Source organism: Urocitellus parryii, chromosome 10 (genome assembly GCF_045843805.1).
Source record: "Urocitellus parryii isolate mUroPar1 chromosome 10, mUroPar1.hap1, whole genome shotgun sequence".
In the NCBI taxonomy this organism is placed as follows: Eukaryota; Metazoa; Chordata; class Mammalia; order Rodentia; family Sciuridae; genus Urocitellus; species Urocitellus parryii.
This window is the reverse complement of record NC_135540.1, coordinates 79,563,519-79,574,926: the sequence shown is the minus strand read 5'-3', so window position 1 is coordinate 79,574,926 and position 11,408 is coordinate 79,563,519. Positions and strand designations below refer to the sequence as shown.

Sequence of the window (11,408 nt, the reverse complement as noted above, 5' to 3'; positions counted from 1 at the left end):
AGAAAGGCAATTCCTTAGGGTCCAGCTATTAATTTACGTCTGTATTCTGGGATACTTTCCCTGGGGCTCCTTGTTTTCTGTATTTACTCCTCAGGGTTGGAGTAATTGCATTTCTGATTTCTCTGATATGGGTGGCCAGAATTGGCTTAGTGGAACTATTTTAATACCTCAAAGGATTCTTTTCTTCTGCCACGTTGGTTTTCTTTGTGTTGTTCATCCCTACTGCCCTTCTGTAAGCTCTTTGTCCCCGCCCTTTTTCAAATTGTCCGCTGTTTGCACACAGTTTTCTTTCCACACTGAGAATTGTTTGCTGAGAAGTCTCTGTTCTGCAAGCAAATGGGAAAGAGGCTGGCTGGGTGGAACTGAGTCTTCTCTGGGTCTGAGTGAACTTGGCGACAGCTTGAGTTATAAATTAATTTCTGGGTATCTTGCAGTACACCAGAACTGTGGAGGTACACACCATACCACATGTAGAGGTTTCCACAAAGCTGTGATTAAATCTCGAAAAACTACCCCTCTTTCGGGGATCCCCTCTGTGTGACTCACTTGCTGTCCTTTTGGTGGAATTATTGGTTTTAAATGAGAAATAATTATTTTTTTTTAGGGTAGATTTTCCAAAGTAGCAGTTTAACTGTGGTTGTTATCCTTCCTTAAAGGGACTTTCTTATTTGGGAAAGAGAAAGAAAAAAGGGGAATTCCACTAAAAAAAAAAAAAAAAAAAAGTAGTCAAAGGAGAAAAGTGAGTTTGAAACACACTCACCAAAATTTAGAAGTAGGTACTACAATATCAACAAATCTCAATGCCATTTTAGATACTGGAGCATGATCATTGATTAATCTCTCTGGTTGCTTTGTCTGTGCCTATCTTTGAACACTGGTTCTATGGGAACAGTTGTCAAGGAAACCCGTATGTTGCGGCTCTTCTACGAGTTCACTCAGCGGGTCCCTGACTCTGCAGCATGGCTGTGTCGTGGGTTTTTTTTTTTTTATATATAGCTTATTAGAGTCTTATCTTGATTAATATGAATAATCATCAGAGTCACTTGGTGACTTGTACATTTTTACATGTACATATTATACATATTATACATATATATATATATATATACACACACACACACATATATATACACTATACACACACACACACATACACATACACATACACATACATATATCTTGTGAGGAGGCATTGAAAAAAGTGAGGCTGTCATTTTGTTTAGCAGCTGGGTTTAAATTGATGTGCCTTCTAACAAAATTCACTAGTATTGTGTACAAATCACCACCCTCAAAGACTTTTATGAATGCCTTTAAAATAATGACCTAACAAAAGTATGAGTCATGGGCTGGGATTGTGGCTCAGCGGTAGAGCGCTCGCCTAGCACCGGCGCAGGACCTGGGTTCGATTCTCAGCACCACATAAAAATAAAGGCATTGTGTTGTGTCCATCCACAAAAAAAGAAAGAAAAAAGTATGAGTCATGAAAACTGCCCAGATTTCAAGTCATGAAAACTACCCAGATTTTTAACTCTGTGAAGATGAAAACTGTGGTCTAAATATTATTCATGGCCCACATTTCCCTACAGATATTAATATAAAACTAATGGATTGAGAGACTCCTCACCCTGTCAGAGTGAATCTCTAAATTGTTTGGCATAACCTTCAGATTTTTCCTGGGCTTACCCCATGACTTCTAGTGTAAGAGTTCCAAACATATCATTTCTTATTCGTTTAGTTTGGCAAAAATCCATAAAAGTTTATTATTGACCCTATTCTGAATTTAACTATTCCCTTAAGGCATATTTTAAATGAAATGAGGAACTTGGAAAAATTGTGTTTCCAATACAGTAAGAAAGTAGCAGATCAACTTTTCTAGCCCAGTAACTTCTGATACCTGTGAGCTATTAAGTTCAAAGTCTAAATTAAATAGCTTTGTTTTAGCTTCACTCATCCATCCGTTCACCCATCAATCCATACTCTATCCATCCTGTTCATCTCTGCAGCACTCACTTTGAGGAAGCCTCCGTAATAAAAATGAAAGACCCTATGGCACATGTAATTGAATTAACTACTTTCTTTGAGCTTTCTAGTGTTGTTAAGAAAGTGCCTTTCTCTGGACACACATGCGTGTGGGTACACACACACAGTTTCTTTCTATACCTTTTGTTAGTGGCTATTCACTCTGTGTTAACACAGCTCATCTCATGGTGACATCTATTGTATGGAGATAGTAGGATGTCATAAGAGAGGGCTGATTGTGTGCCTGTCCACCAAAGGTTTCTTCGCTGGTTGGCATTTTGACATCACTATTGCAGACCTTGCCCTCAGCTCTGAAGGCTTAGAAGCATGCCTCTTGTCAGTTTTCCTTGAAGAGAGACTCACTGTAGCTTTGTTCCCAAGAGACTGAAAAGTAAATCAAAAGGCTGGGGTATTAATTACAATGAACAAAATGCAACTGACACATCTGCTATAATACTTGGTGGGTTCTTATCCTACGAGAGAAATCAAATTATAATTCGAAAAGTGTGTGCTGAGCATGAACCAGAGCAAAGGAAATTTGAGTCTCTGTATCTACTGGCATTAGGTTCTGAGAGTCTGATCATCGAAGTCTATGATAGAAATATGTGGTACCTGGGACTGCACAGGCAACCATGGGCCAGATACACACTGCCTGTGCAGACCCCACAGATCCTCATGGCTGGCCCTGCAGCCTACAATGTCTACCTTCTCTCCTTTATCCCTTATCCCCTAGGTACACCAATACCTGGTAAAGTTGTAACTACTTTACACATAAACAACCTGATTTCACCAGAGGCGATACCCTAATTAGTTTGATTGATAGTTACTGTTGGTTCCATCCTTACAAAATGCATTTCTTTCTTTTTTCATTTTTTCTACAAGTTTAAATTGATGCATTATAGCCATACAAAATGGTGAGATTTTTTGTTACATATTCATACACACAATATAATAATAAGATAATATAATTTGGCCAAAATCACTCCCCAGCATTTTACAGGATGCATATCTACAGTTTTATTCTAAGAAGTATTCCATATTTTTAGTTTGAGGAAAAGGATTTCCCTGACTACGGCTTCTGTTTAGTATTCACCCTTCAGGTCTTATTGGTTGTTTTTGTTGTTGTTTTTTGTTGTTGTTGTTTTGTTTTGTTTTTTGGTACCAGGGATTGAACCCAGGGACACTCAATCACTGAGCCACATCCCCAGTCCTTTTTGTATTTTATTTAGAGACAGGGTCTTGCTGAGTTGCTTAGGGCCTCACTAAATTGCTGAGGCTGGCTTTGAACTCTCAATCCTCCTGCCTCAGCCTCCTGACCCCCTGGGATTGCAGGTGTGCACCAGAGTTCGAGACTTCTTGGTTGTTTTCAAGATAATGCTTTGAGTTTCTGTTTTCAGCAGAAATCTAAATCTGTCCATACTCTGGATCTGTTCCACTTCCTGCAGCTTCTTCTAGTTGACACCCAGAGCCCTTAAAATCACCAGCCAAAGAGATAAGCATTTATGATCAAACAACATGCACTTCTATAATATACTGATGGCTACAATTGATCCCAAGCATGGCATAATGTACTCGTGGGATAGATAAGATTGCTCTGTTCAAGCCCACGAAGTATCCAAAAGTAGATACGCCACAGGCAATGAAATGATTTAGGTAGATAAATCATAAGCTCCTTCTTATTTCCCTTAGTTCAATGCCTTTAATATGCACGTGACATTCAGGGAGTGAAAGTTTATTTTTAATTTTTCTTTAATTAAAACAAACATTTACTTATTAAACACCTATCGTATGACAGGTTTCATATTAGGCATTAAATGAAGAATTTAGAGAAATAATTTGTTTCTAATATAGCACAAAATTAGTAGATTAACTTTACTAGCTTGACAACTTTGTATTTATGTCTGTGGGTTATTAGATAGGTTATGGAGATAAATACAACATAGTCCCCACCCTCAGAAAGCTTACCATCAGCTGGAAAAGGCAAAATATGCATATATTCCTCTACTACATATTTACTGAGAATTTATTATGTACCAGCCATCTAAAACCTGGGACTGTTTCCCCAGATCCCACTGTGCTGATTCAGCTCTTGCTGTGACCTCTCCCTGAGAGAGCTGAAGAAGTAAGAGCAATTGGGCTAATTACTGAAGCGAGCATCTTGAGGAGACAGATATCAAGGACACAAAAAAGAAGGCAAGAGACCCTGGTGAGATTTTAGGAGAGGGGTGTGGATCATCAGGGATGTAGATAAACATGTTAATAGTAGCGGGAACTGGAAGTTGAGCACAGAGGATCATTGGAAGGGGGTCATTTGTGCCCAACACAATGCTCCTCTAATGGGCAGTTTTGGCCTAGGACTTCCCAGTGACCTGAATGAGAACTCAACTGCTACCAGGCTCTTCCTACTCAGTTCCTTCTTCCACCCCGAGTCAAGGCCTGCACCATGGCTCCAAAGCTCTTCCTGATTATTCCTGCTCCCCTGCCCTTGATCCTCACTGGCATTTCCCTAGATAAACCCTCTGTTTATCTAATTCCACCTTGGTGTCTCCCCAGATGGATACATCTTACGGGGAATGGAAGGATGGAAGGATTCCATATGAGGCACCATGTGACAGACGGAGCAGGAATGAGCATGGGATCTACAAGGCTAGATGCTGAGAGCTGGAGAATAGGATATTAGAACTTAATAGATCCGGAATTGAGCGCTTTGGGTGAGAGAGTCCAGAGAATGGCCATAATTGCTGAAGGGGAAAGGAAATGAAGGTCAGTGATATTGAACAGGAACTACATGGCAAGAATGCTAGTTGCTTACTCATTATGGATAGAACCCTGCTTTTATTCAGAATAGCAATGGAGCCTGCTAAGAGAATATAATTAGCTTTCTTTGCAGTTAGAGATGAATAAAAACGTGTAAGTAAAAGTCATTGGGTGTGTGGGGGGGTGGGAGTTAAGGAAAAAATTTGAAGTGAAAATCACCAGGAAGTTGTGCTCATCTGCCATTTCTTCTCCTTTCTGCCAATTTAGACCATGAACTATTTTAAGGATGGAATCCAAGGCCAGGATGGTGGAGCAGAAAGACAGGAGTTCCTAATAACATGAAGTCACCATTTTAGCCCTGATCTGCCTTAGCTTCTATACTAGTTTTATATAAGAGATCCCTAAATTATTAAAACTACTTACCTGTATAGTTCATGTATAGTCAAACCAATTTTAACAGAGAGAGATAAGTTGTTTGCACGGACACAAACATCTTCTAGAGGTCAGAGTGGAGAGAAAGTGTGTAAGTAAGATGGCAAAGTGTTTAGCATAAGGGGGAATGTTCTGTAGGCTATGGATGAGAATAACAAGAAGGAGAGAGGAGTTATGTGAATGTGTACGTTAAGGGAGGTCAGTCAAGAGAGAAGAGGGTTTTGAATGAGAGTGGAGAAGTGATGGTGCCATTGGAAGCATCAATGGGAAATGCCAGAAGATATACTTACCTCTTCTCTCTGGCCCCAATGACTGTGGAGCATTGAAGATGACATTCCTCTACCCTTGAAGGCTGAAATAGAAGTGTTTGTTTCCAATGGGAATCTTGGAAAACAATTGGAATGGACAGAGGAGCTCTATCAAGTGAAAGGGAGCATCAGAGGGAATAGAGTACAAAAGAATATTGAAGTACAAATGTATGAAAAAATGTTCAACATCTCTAGTAATTAGAGAAATGCAAATAACAACTACTCTGAGATTTCATCTCACTCCAGTCAGAGTGGCAGCTACCAAGAATACAAATAACAATAAGTATTGGCAAGGATGTGGGGGAAAAGGCACACTCATACATTGCTGGAGGGACTGCAAATTGGTGCAGCCAATATGGAATGCAGTATGGAGATTCCTTGGAAAACTTGGAAGGGAACCACCATTTGACCCAGCTATCCCTCTCCTCGGTCTATACCCAAAGGACTTAAAAACAGCATACTGCAGGGACACAGCCACATCAATGTTTATAGCAGCACAATTCATAATAGCTAAATTGTGGAACCAACCCAGATGCCCTTCAGTAGATGAATAGATAGAGAAACTTTTATATATATACACACAATGGAATACTACTCAGCATTAAAAGAGAATAAAATCATGGCATTTGCAGGTAAATTGGTGGAGTTAGAGAATATTATGCTAAGTGAAGTAAACCAATCCCCCCAAAACAAAGGCTGAATGTTTTCTTTGATATGAGGATGCTGACTTATAATGGTGATGGGGGTGGGGAGCATGGGAGGAATAGATGAACTTTGGATAGGACAAAGGGGAGAGAGGGGAAGGGAGGAGGCAAGGGAGTAGGAAAGATGGTGATATGAGTTAGACATCATTACCCTAAGTACATGTATGAAGCAACGAATGGCGTGAAAATACTTTGTGTACAACCAGTGGCTTGAAAAATCGTGCTCTCTATATGTAATTTGAAATGAATTGCATTCTGCCATCATGTATAACAAATTAGAATAAATAAGTAATTTAATAATAATAAAAAAGAATATTGAAGTGAGAAGAGGGAAGAGGCTGCAGCCAGGACTGCAGGGTTGCCTGTGCAGAGATGGGAAGACTGGACAGAAGGCTTGGATGCCACTGTGATGGAGAGCCACCTTAACCGAGCCTCCTGGAGAGTCAGACCCAGGACCTGTGGAAGGCAGAGGGGAGTGGGGAGAGAGTAGCAGGGCCACTTGGGCTAGAGAGGAAGATTTTCTAGAATCTTTCTGCTGTTAAGAGAGAAATTTGTGCAAGGTAGCAAGAATGAGCTCTAGTGACAAATTTGATCCTGACTTGAATATGTGAATCCATATGACTGCTCCATCAGATGTGGGAAACAGGATCCAAGATGAAGAACCTCAGAACCTGAAAGCTGCCTGGGGTTGGAGTGTCTGATAAATAGTATTTGCTTTACTGTGTGGGAATTGGAGATTTTTCTACCTTCTTTGGCATTTTCTTATGATACCCCCCCACATACACACAAATAATCAAAAAGTCAACACAAATTATGCATCTGGAATTGGAGCAAGGGGGATACCGAGTGAGAAACACTGAATTTCATTTATTGCAGAAAGAATCAAGAACTGATATGATAGGAATGAAACACAGTTTTTGAATTTCGAGATTATTCCAGCCATACTTCTCCTTCCCCATCTCCTTTCCTGTCCTAAAAATCTTTCGTGAAAAACAGGATCAAATATTCTGAACCACAAAGAAGATAAGTGATCCTATTAATTATCTGTCTATTTTTTGTAACAGGCCAGAATCCTTGAAATTAGGATGACCCAAGAAAATACAGTCTGCATATTTGGATTCCCTGTGACATATTCTTTTTGTAAACTAAATTAATTTTGCTTTTAGGATTTTTGTGGCAGTCATTCCATTTTGGAAGAGTGAGAAAACATGTGGAGTGTTGCAGAAGTAAAAGAAAGAATTACGAACCTAGATATTTCCCAAAAGTGCATTAGACATCCCATGTCCCAATCTAAGCAACTGAGAATCATCCTCCACTTCTTCATCTTCTCCTCTTCATTACATAGATCAGGTTGGGGAGGCTGAATAGCCCCACTTGCAGCTAACAAATCTGAACTCTAGAGTTAATGAATAGACTTCAAACTTTTCTGGTACTGTTTTTGTCTTTAATGACTTTGGACGTTTTCTTCCTATCGATTAGGATTAAATGTGTTTTCCTAAGGTCCTATTGAAAAAATCCAGAGCCTTGGGCTTCTTGTTACTGTCACTTCTTGTTCCCCACAGTCCAGCAGCTTCTCAACTCTCGCCAACCTTTACCTGTTTTCCTAGAATCCCTTCCACAGGCCCGGGTGGGCCAGGGCATGAGTACTAGATGATGCCACAGGATCTGTGGTCTCTGAGTTCCATTTCTTTGTTGGGTATGATCATGGGCAGAGCAGCTCTGGAGGGATCCAGGGACTTTTCCCTCCCCAAGTCAATATGTTATCTCTTGTAAAATTTTATTAAATGAATATCAAAGTGCATCAGTCATGGGCCTGACAGAGAGAGACAGTGAGTGGAGTTTAGTAAGGCCAGGTGCTAATTGGTGTCACCAGGAAGCAGATGCCAGAATTGGAGTTAGAAACATGACTGATTTACCTGGGGGAAGGCTTGAGGAGAGTAAAAAATGGAGAGGAGGCAGGAAAGCCTTCAGTCTCTTGTGCAGATCTAATACCTGTGAAAGAAAAGAGGAGAGGAAGCAGGATTGAGAACAAGAGCTCAGACCCAATAGAGTCTTAGCCTGCACCATGGGGAGATGGAACTAAAAACTGCCAGTTAGAGGAGTCCTCGAAATGGCCAGGCAAGAGTGGACAAAACACAGCAACAAAAATCATAAAACTGATCTTGAAGGTTGAAGGTGGTGAGTGAACTGCAGCCTTACAGATGAATGACAGGCTTCTTTTTGAAAGAAGAATCAAGAGGTATCCCTGTGCAGTTGTGCCTGGGGCTACTCACAGGCACTTGGGTAGGGTGGAAAGCAACCCCAGCTGGTCAGAGAAAGGCCATCTCCCCAGTAGCCCAAGGGACAGAGAGGCAGGATAGCAAGTGACTGTTGAGGGATAGGCCAGCTTTGGGGAGGGAAGAGGGCACAAACCCCCACACCTTACTTTCCTCCCTCCACCCACCTTTGTTCCCACCAGCCCATTGGTACCATGCACGGTGCTCAGCCTTTCTGGGCAGTGAGCCAAGTAGAGGGAAACCAAACACCGCCATCAGGCAGGACAGCCACTAAGGGAGAGACATGCAGCTGGGAGAAGGCGCGGGGCAGGAAAGGATGTTTCTTTGCCCTGCTGGGCTTCCCCAGATGTCAGCATCCCAGAGTCATGGCTGGGCTTCTAGAGATTGCTCTCCACCCACTGAGCAGCTCCTCTTGCCAAGGTAAGGGGCTCAGGAACAAGCAACATAGAATATTGGAGGTGACTACGGGAAGAGGGCAGGGGAGGAAGTGAGATAGGAAAGGGGCAAGGGAGACAAAATTAAGAGGAGGAAGTGGAGAGGGGAGAGGGGAGAGGAAGGGAGAATGGAGACACCTAGAAACAGGGCTCACTCAGAACTGCCCAGGCACCGTGCGTGGTTATACTTTCCTATATCAGAGGGTGAGAGGTGATAAGAGGACCAGAATCTGAAGCCAGTGACTCTCACCAGATGAGCCATGTACCTGTCTGTGCAGTCTAGGTGTTCCTCATCTGCCTGTCTTTCGGAGATCTTGGTCTGGTCGCTGTCCCCTGAAGCCATCGGCACTCTGCCCCCTCACCCTGGGGCATATCACTTCTTTCAGAGGGTTCCCCTCCCTCTCAGCTCGCTTTCTCCAGCTTCTGGAGGTGTTTATCTTGTGATGCTATTTCACAGGCATCCAGAGCCACAGGAAACATTAGTTCTACTGCGGAAGAGTGGACAGCGATGGGCCAATTACTTCTGGCAGCAGTTAAGATAATTTTTTAATGATACAAACAGACCTCGGCCAGTGGTGTGCAAAACAGGCCTGCTGGAGCCTAACCTGGAGCTCACAGAGGGTTTCTTAACTTAGTTTGATTGAGTGAGACATTTGATTTGGGCTTCTATTAAGGGGAATAATGTATTAAATTGTTGTGTTGATGCTTGGCCTATTTTCAGTGAGAGAATGTAACTCTCTTTGTCTGTAACATTGACCATATCTCTATCCCACCACCTATTTTATAAGTCCAGGGCCAATTTCTTAAATGAAGCCTTAGGACTTATAAAGTCACTGATTTTTCTACAACACTTGTACAAATTATTATCAAAAAATATACAAATAATGTGATTGTATTCAGACAGTGAGGGGGGAGATGAGGAAGTTTAATTCATTTTCATGTAAATTTGCTTTCTTCTTAAGGGTTAGGATGACACCCATTTCCCCCGACATCCTTAGATCTAAGCCTCTGCCACGAGAGGAGCTAAGTAAATTCTTGTTGATGGTTAAGAAGAAAGGCAAGGTGTTCCCTAGTACTGTTTTTTGTGGGGAAGTTGACATGGTGCTGGTTCTGTAAGGCAGCCCTCTCCAGGGAGTCACCACCTCACATCTGGGGAAAAGTAATATAGCGCAAGATGCAGAGAAAGACCCAGCTGAGCTGTCACTTCAAAGGGTGGAACAAGTTGGGGTGCATTGTTTGCTTTTGCTTTCCCATAGTGTTGCCTGGCATTTGGACACTTCTATATTGTAATTTTAGTCTATGAAACAGTACAGGGAAGTCCAAAAAATATCTTCTCATTTCTAGGCCTGTATGCATTTGCTAACAGCTGCGGTAACATATACCACAGACTGGGAGACTAAAACAGCAGGAATTTAGCTTTTTTTGATTCTAGAGGCTGGAGATCAGAGCTGGTTTCTGAGGCCGCTCTTGTTGGCTTACAGATGGCATCTTCTCCCTGTGACTCACACAGGCTTCCCTCCTTGTCTGGGTCTCAATCTTCCCTTAGTCTGGGTCTCAATCTTCCAATAGTCAGATTGGATTAGAGCTGCTTTTGTGACCTCATTACCTTTTTAAAGGCCTTATCTCCCAATCAAGTCACATTGAAGGACTAGGGGTTAGGATTTCAGCACAAGAATTTAGGGGAACAAAATTCAACCTATAATACTGTCCTTGCCTGTTTCGCTTTAGCATAGTCTCATTCTTGAGGCTTAGTGGGTCACCTGTCTGGGGCGAAGGGCAGCCTTTTTATCCTGATCATTTCCACGTGGCCCTGTGATGCACAGGCCCGAGAGTTAGGTGTGCCCTGAATTTTCCAGCACTTGTGCTTCTTAAAAGTTGTGTGAAGACATTTATAAGTTGAGGCATGCTTTCATCGTGAAAGCAAATTTGCAATAATCACTTCTGTATGATCAAGAATATCTTCTAATTTATTGACTTTTGTAAGTTTGGATATCTAGGGCAACAATTTTCTAAAAGCAGGGCCTACCTGTTCTCATAAACAGTAAAACCTCAACAAAAATGTTCCAAGGTCCTGCTGTGTGGTTGTCTGTCTCCTGAAAATTCAGGATACAACTGTACATAAGACAAGCATGAGGCCCTGCCTGCCTGGGGTTTTGCATCAAATTAGGAAACAAAAGATTAGACACAGCAATGATAAATTGATGAATTGAGTGTCCTTCTGCATCTCTGAGTTGCATCCAGGCACTCTGTGTCTGCCCAGGACATATTTAGTGAATACTCCCTCTTCCAAGGTCCCATGGTGTGGGCTGAGAAAACACTAGTGAGACCCTCATGGTCCACATGGCCCTTAAATGTGATTGTATGACAGAATGCTTGCCTAGCATGCACAAGGCCCAGCACTGCCCTGCGTCGCCCTACACAAAAAGTGAGGTGTGAATTCACAGCATATTGTTTCATAGATGCAGCCCAAACTAGCTA

The 11,408-nt window shown here is 41.9% G+C and overlaps 1 long non-coding RNA gene across 1 annotated transcript; it reads right to left on the bottom strand.

Moving 5' to 3' along the window:
- Positions 1-195: 195 nt before the first annotated feature.
- LOC113196913 (uncharacterized) lies at positions 196-9,312 on the bottom strand. The gene is made up of 4 exons (XR_003302627.2): positions 9,197-9,312; positions 8,137-8,212; positions 5,499-5,560; positions 196-326 (listed from the first exon to the last, which is right to left on the bottom strand). It is a non-coding gene; the product is annotated as an uncharacterized LOC113196913 (long non-coding RNA).
- Positions 9,313-11,408: the final 2,096 nt, after the last annotated feature.